The following is an 8,274-nucleotide window of genomic DNA, read 5'->3' as shown; positions in this document are numbered from 1 at the left end:
GCCAATGTTGAAAAATATTTGAAAATGTGTTGAAAATAAAAAGTTTTAATAAAAAAAAAGAAATCTTGAACAGGTGAATTTTAGAAAAACTTGGAAAGTGTTACATGAACTGATACTGAGTGAAGTGAGCAGAACCAAGAGAACCTTGTACACAATAAGAGCAACATTGTGCAATATCCACTATGATAGACTTAGTTCTTTTCAGCAATACAGTGATCTAGGACAATTCTAAAAGACTCATGATGGAAAATGCTATCCACATCCTGGAAAAAAACTATGGAATTTGAATACAGATCAAGGCATACTATTTTCACTTTTGTGTTTTTTCCCCTTCTTTCTTATGATTTTTCCTTTTTGTTCTTATGTATCTTTTGCAGCATAACTAATGTGGACATATATTTAACATAATCATACATAAATACAGACATACATCTGATAACCTATGTCAGATTGCTTTTCTGTTTTGGGAAGGGAAGGAAAAAATTGGAATTCAGAATCTTACAAAAATGAGTATTGAAAATCATCTTTATATGTAATTGGAAAAAATACTAGTAGGTGCCAAAATGATTTGCCTAGTCTCCAATTAATTTTAAGTCTGTATTCTATAATCCTTTATTAAATGTAATTTTTATTGCATTATCATCTGAAAAAGACGTGATTAGTATTTCTGCTTTTTTTGCATTTGATTATAAGGTTTTTATGACCTAATTTAGAGTCAATTTTTATAAAACTATGTTGTCCTACTGAAAATAAGATAGATTTCTATTCCCACTTATTTCTCTCCAAATATCTGTCATATCTTTCTTATTTATGATTCTATTCTTCTCCTTGACTTCTTTCTTATTTATTTTTTAGCTAGATTTATTTAGTCTAGAGAGGGGAAGGCTGAATTCTCCCACTGATAGATTTGTTATCTATTTCTACTTGTAATTCATTTAACTTTTTCTTTATAAATTTGGATATTATAGCATTTGGTAAGTGTTTAATCTTGACATCATATTATCTATGGTACCTTTTAACATAATATAGTTTCACTATTTCTCTCTTTTCATTAAATCTATTTTGGCATTAGCCTTATATGAGATCATGATTGCTACACCTGCTTTTTGTTTTTTACATCAGCTGAAACATAATAAATTCTCATCTACTCCTTTCTTTTTACTCTATATATGTATATTTTAAATGCAATTCTTGCAAACATCATATTGTCAGGTTCTGTTTTTGAGCCATTCTGCTAGTTGTTTCTGTTTTGTGGATAAATTAATCTCATTCAAATTCAAAGTTATAATTACTATGTATTTTTCTCCATTCTGGTTTCCCTCATGTTTATCCTTCTTTCTCTTTCTCTTCAGAAATTTACAGAATTCTAACTTTAATCTGCATACCCTTTTAATAATCCCTCCTTTATCCTATCCCCTTGCCTTCTTATTTCTCTCTAAGTTAAGAAGACTTTTATACCCAACTAGATGCACATGTTATTATTCCCTTTTTAACTCAGCTCTGATGATAATGCTTGGTCTCCACCTCTTTTCTCCCTTAATTATACCAGTTCTTCTATTCATGCTTATGTTATATGAAATACTTTGCTCCATTTTTTCTCTATTTTGTTTTTTACCAATTTTATTTTTTAGGATCACCCCATCATAATCAACTTAATTCTAAGCCTTCTATATATGTATATTCTTTCTAGCTACCCTAGCAATTCTAATAATCCTAAGAGTTATATATAACATTTTTTCATATGATTAAACAATTTAGCTTTTTAAAATGATTTATGACTAGATTTTCATGTTTACCTTTTCATGTTTCTCCTGATTCTTATATTTGCTAGTCAAATCTTCTTTTCAGTTATAGTTTTTTACTCAAGAAGTTATGAAAGTCCTTTAATTCATTAATTATCTATTTTTCCCCTTGTAGGATTATATTCAGCTTTGCTTGGTTGCTAACCATGTGTCTTTGTTTTTCAGAAAATTATATTTCATGCCCTTTAATATTTTAATGTAGGAGCTATTAAATCTTGTATTAGTCTGACTGTGTTGAATTATTTCATTCTAATTGCTTGTAATATTTTCTTTTTGATCTGGGAGCTTTGAAACTTAGCTGTAATGTTCCTGTGAGTTTCATTTAGGGATTTCTTTTAGGCTATGATTGGTGGATTTTTTTTCAACTTCAGTCTTACCCTCGAGTTCTAAAACTTCAGTTTTCCTTAAGAATTTCTTGAAGTTTAGACTCTTAAAAGAAGCAAAACATCAATTTAAGGTAGTCCAAAAATTCTTATGTCATCTTTTCTCTATCTGTTTGCCATATGGGTTGTTTTTCCAATGAGATATTTCATGTTCTCTTCTATTTTTTATTCTTTAGACTTTTTTATTATCTTAATGGCTTATGAAATCATTAGCTTCCTCTTGCCCAATTCTAATTTTTAAGAAGTTATTCTCTTTAGTACATTTTTGATTCTCTTTTTCTAATTGATTGACTTTCTTTTCATAATTGCCTTGATTTTCTTGCATCACTTTTATTGCTTTTCCCAAATGTTACTTTACTTTCTTATTTCATTATTAAAGTCCTTTTTAAGTTCTTTCAAGAACTTGTTTTTGGCCTTGTGACCATTTTATATTTTTCATGGAAGCTCTACAAGTAGCTGCTTTTACTTCATTATCTTTTGCATTTGAAACTTGATCTTCTTTAACACCATATTAACAATTTATGGCTAGGTTATTTTTTCATGATTTACTCATTTTCAATGGTCTATTTCAACTGCTAGCTTTATGTTAAAGTTAAGTTCTGATCTTGGGGTGTGAGGTGGGTAATATCTCTGGCTTCAAGTTTTTTGTGTTTTTTTTTTCAGAGCTCTATAGTGGTCTTTGATCTTTTTGGTTTTCCAGTGTGCTATGATCCAAGGCTAGGTTTAGTCATTGCTTTGACATTTATGTCATCAAGGAATTTCTACCCCTTGTAATGCAGCTATGGTAATCTCACTTCCTGTGGTCTCTGAACATACTAGCCTCCCCTGGCCATAAGCATCCATTTATTCTGCCCTGGAACCAAAACCAGGGACTCTGCTCTCTTAAGAGAGACTGCACTCATCAGAGGGGTGTTCATTTCTCCTCACCTGCAGCCACAGCCTGGGACTGAATCCAGGCAATATACTTGGGTCCTTTCCACCTGCCCTGACCCCAGGCTGTTTTCCTGATCAACCAACCAACCCTTTACCACCATTTGGGAACTAAATGTGGGACAAAAGTTCCCAAGATCACAACTGTCACTGTTGTGATAGTTTCCCCCAATGCTTGCTGTTGCTTGTTGAGTGTAACTGCATCTCACTCCCTGTTATAATAACCCCTCCATCTTGGTCAGATCTTTCCTAACATCCTCCCAATTAGTCTTAGTTTGCTACTACTTTACCCCAATTTTTATTTATTTATGCTTCTTTCAAATTCACTTTGAGGTGTTATTTTAAATTATTTTAAGGGGGAATTTGGGAGCTCAGTCATTTTTTGCCTTATTCCACCATCTTTCCACCTAAATTAAAATTTACAAACATTTATTAAATATCTGATTAGCACAAGGTTAGGTTGTGGAAATACTCCTCCTCCTCCTCTCTCTCTTCTTCCAAGAAAGGAAAGAAATTAAACTAAACTAAATAGTCCTTCACCCAAGGAAATTCCATTCTATTAGGTGATATGTTCATTTCCCCTACCCTAGAGCTATCTTTATCTCCCCTGGGGCCTTTTTAGTTTCAGAAGTTCTGTTTTCAGTCACTCATAGTTCCGCTGTGTGAGATTTCCAGAATGATTTATGGAAATCTCTGCCTGGATGCAGAGGGATGGTTTAAATGACCTTGGAAGCACCTTCTAGCAGAAGCAGCCAACATTCTATTATGGTGGGATGCTAAAGTACTTGTCACTTGAGGATGTGTAATAATAACCACTGATGATGGCTTCTGGGAAGTAGATGTCAGTGATAGTTGGGGTATCTGCCATTCTCTCTAGTCATATAGTTACTACCCTAATTTAGGCCATCACATTTCCCTCTGAGTATTCCAATATTCTTTTAATTGATCTCCGTGTCTTAAATTTCTTTCTATTCCAATCCATATTTCACCTAGTCGTCAAGGTAATTTTTCTAAAATATGCTCCAATCATATCTCTCTCCCACCCTTAAAACTACAGTGGCTCCCTGTTATGTCTTTTCTATTTAAAGTTCTTTATAATCTGGTCCTTTCCTATCTTTTCAGTCTTCTTAACACTATTGCCCTACAGCCTCTCCAGGATGCACCACATTGGCATATTTGCTGTTTCTAGAATTTTATGTCCTTGCATTTGCTGTTCTCTATGCCATAAAGGCTTCCCCTTCTCTGTCTCTGAGTTTCTACAAATAAAATCCCATTCTAACAGGAAAAATTTCCTAGACTTGTGTTTCCAATTTACCTTCAGACATTTACCCTGTCTACACATAGATATTACGTATGCCTAGTGATTCACACAGTGTCTTTCCCATTAGAGTATAAGATTCTTCAGGTAGGAAATGTTTTTATTTTTACCTTTCTTTGCATCCCCAGAACTTAGCACAGTTTCAGGTATGTAGCAAATACTCAAATGAATATATATATCAATTGAGCAAACTAGGTCAATTCCATGGAACTTAGTTCTATTACTGGTGTTGCTTAATTTGGGGCAAGTTAGTCTTCTGTTCTCTGAGTCTTTTTCATTAGTAACTAAAAGTAAATTAAAAATAATGATCCTGATTATATATATATATATATGTAAAGCCACATACCTCCCCTTCCTTGGATTGGTGAGTTCTATGAAAAAGAGAAGGAATTGTGTTTATAAAAATTCAAGTTAATTTAGAAAATATATATTAAGCAACATGAACCAAAAAAAGAGAAGTCAGAAGAAGAATATGTGATGATAAAATACAATGAGGATGTGATATGGATACTAGGGCATAAGACTTGAAGCTTGGGGCAGTGTTAGATTTTGGAGCACATTCGGTGTAGAATAAGAATCTAGAATTTTACTCAGAGGTTAGCTTGGAAATTCTGAAGGATTCCAGATATATTCATAGAAATATGAGTCTGTACATAGATTTCCTTGAGTAAAAGAAATCATAGATTGCAAGAACTTGAAGGCCCTTTGAAATCATCTAGTTTGACCTGTCTCATTTTTGAGATAAGGAAACTGAGGTCAGAAGAGGGGAATGTTGGGGAAATGCAGGTACAGTTAACTCTGATTTTCTATTTTGTGGACTACTTGTGTAAAGCTATTTTAATACCAGGCAAGCTTTCCTCTGTCACCTTGCCAGTATCTGAGTCATAGAATGAATGTTAAGAGCTAGAAACATCTTTGGAGGTCATTTATTTTAACCACCCTCTCCCTGCCCCATTTTACAGATGAAGAAATTAAGGCCCACAGAGATTAGGTGATTTAATGCTACGTAGGGAGTTAGTGAGAGAATTAAATCTACAACCCAGGTGTTTTGATTTCTATTCTGCTATATTCCCCACTAGATCACACTGCCTTGCTGATCTTTCTTTGCTCTCAGTTGGCATACACATTCATTTTAATAAGATCTTAAGCCATTTGAAGAAGAATCTCTTCTTTCTCCTTCAAATATTTCATAATAGAATTTATTTGGTTTATTTCTTGCTTTGTATTTTTCTAGTTATAAGACTGCAATTTTAGAGCTGGAAGGGATATTGCTCCTTATCTTTTTTTTTTTTTTCATTTACTTAGTTCTCTTATCTGTAGATGCAGAAGAATCTGCTCAGGAAAGTTAGTCTGTGGTGTGTATTATTTTCAGATACTATCTTCTAAAACTTTTATTTCATTATCCACCATTATAGAACTAAAGGGATCTTAGAAATCATTTAATTCTTTCTAATCCCTCATTTTAAAAGAGGAGGAAGTATAATAATAAGAATAATAACTAGCAGGGGCAACATTTTAATCTAGATGCTCTAACTTATGTGCCTTTCCAGTCAGTCAGCAAGCATATATTAAGCACTTACTATATACTAGTCACTGTACTAAGTGCTGAGGATACAAAAAAGGAAATAAAATAAAAAGTCTCTGCCCTTTAAGGAAAAGGTTGCCTCCCCCATCAGATTTCTAAATACATAGAAGATATATTCAGAATAGATGAGGGTAATCTGAAAGGGGAAGACATTAGCATCTGGTGGGTAGGCAGGGGACTGGGAAAGACCTCCCACAGAATATAGGATTCGAGCTAAATTTTGAAGTAAGCCAAGGAAAATAAGAGGCAGAAGTGAGGGGGCAGGATGTGGTTATATTCATGGAAAGAAGTGGACATGTACGAGAGGTTGGGAAAGTGGACATGATAACGTTTGGTGTTGGATTAGAGATCTAAAGTGGCTGGGACCAAGGTTGCACTTTTAAGTGACTGGGAAGATGGTGGAATTCTGGATAGTAATAGGGAAGTTCAAAAGGAGGATTTAGAAGAAAAAGAATGGGGCTCAGGTCTGGACACAACAAGTTTGAGATGCCTACAGCACAGTTTGAAATTCCTAAGAAACCGTTGAAGTGTATCTGTAGTTCAGCAACTAGACTAGGACTGGATACGGAGGTCTGGGAACAATATGTATAGAGATAATAATTGAACCCATGGGAGCTGATGAGATCACCAAATGAGACTGAGTAGAGTGAAAAGAGAAGGTGAAAGGAGCCTTAAGGTACACCCAGTTAGTGCAGAACCAGCAAAGAGCATTGAGATGGATTGAGAGATTCTGTGTATGCACTTGCATGTATTTAGATATGGAGCCACAGAATCACATCCCTTTATCTAGATTCCAGTCCAGTTGAGTAAGTCCTTTTATCTCTACTTGTAATGTTACATACCTGAGGCCATATTAAAATATATTAGCTAATTCCAGAACTGTAAAGATATATTTTGAACTTTATCATCATCATTGGATAAGTTTTCTCAAGTTGGATAAAAGCTTTTGCTTTAACTATAGAAGTGACATTAATGAGTCTTTTTATTCTTATCAGTCACACAGCTTTTGTTTTACTATGATGTACCATCAATTCTGGACAGCACCTTCCAGACCTTTCAAGCCTTATCCTTACTAGATAGGAGAGAGATAAGTAAGCATTTCTCATTTCTCACTCTCCTTTTGGCCTCTATATACCCAGCTCCTGGCACATGATAAGCACTCAATTCTTTTTCAGTAGACTTCTTGGTGGATGATATGAAGTTGTGAGAAACGCCTTGAAGTAGAAATCAGGAACCTGAAATTCTAATTATGATCCTTTCTCTTAATTCTCTGTGCCTTTGAGCAAGTGGATTAACTTCTCTGTGCCCTAGTTTTGCCACATAGAAAGAGCCCAAGAAAAGCCCAAAAAGAGCTTGATGAGGATGATAGAAATGAAGACTAGGAAAAGATTTATGAGCTCCTTTCGTGCATTCCTGTCTACGACAACCAGACATTTGGTCTCTGCCTGAATATCTTCAGTGTAGTTAGAACTCACTAGCTTTTGAGGCTGCACATTCCCTTATTGAACAGATAAAATCATCAGAATTTTCTTATAATGGATCAGTATTTACTTCCTTCAAACTTTCTCCCTCTTACTAAGTCCTCTGCCCCCAAGAAGAATAATCTTTTATCATTGTCATTCAGTTATTTCAGTCCTGTCATGCTCTTTGTGTTTTTTTTTTTCCTTTGGTAAAGATACTGGAATGGTTTGCCATTTCCTCCAGCTCATTTTACAGATGAGGAAACTGAGGCAAACAGGGTTAAGTGACTTGCGCAGACTCACACAGCCAGTGCCTGTCAGATCTTCCTGACTCTAGAACTGCTGCTCTATCCACTCCTCCACTTAATTGCCCCAAGAATAAGCTTTACCCCAGTAATAAATGAATGAAATTCAACTCCTGGTGAATTGCTTTAATCTTATCTCAAGAGAGTTACGAGGAAAGAGCTTTAAGAGCTTTGTTCCTCTCCAGTTCTTTTGCCTGGTGCTGCTAATGCATTCACGTCTTCACACAGCAATTGTGGTAACATTTTGTGACTTTCAATCCCATGTCTTTGCAAGGGAAAAGCTCTCCCCCTTTGAAATACCAGAATCACCATGAGCTGTGGGATCTGGCTGCATTCCACCTTCATCAGTCAAAATACCAGTAGCCTTGTGTGTGCGAGAGCTCGCTCCTTTTCTGAGCTACCATTGTCAGGGCTCGGTAGATCTCTATTAATAGACTAAAGATTTCATGCCATCAGTGATTTCTCAGAAGGGAAACAGTTACATGAACTGC

This window comes from Antechinus flavipes, chromosome 5, assembly GCF_016432865.1.
Source record: "Antechinus flavipes isolate AdamAnt ecotype Samford, QLD, Australia chromosome 5, AdamAnt_v2, whole genome shotgun sequence".
In the NCBI taxonomy this organism is placed as follows: domain Eukaryota; kingdom Metazoa; phylum Chordata; class Mammalia; order Dasyuromorphia; family Dasyuridae; genus Antechinus; species Antechinus flavipes.
This window is presented reverse-complemented; position numbering follows the sequence as displayed.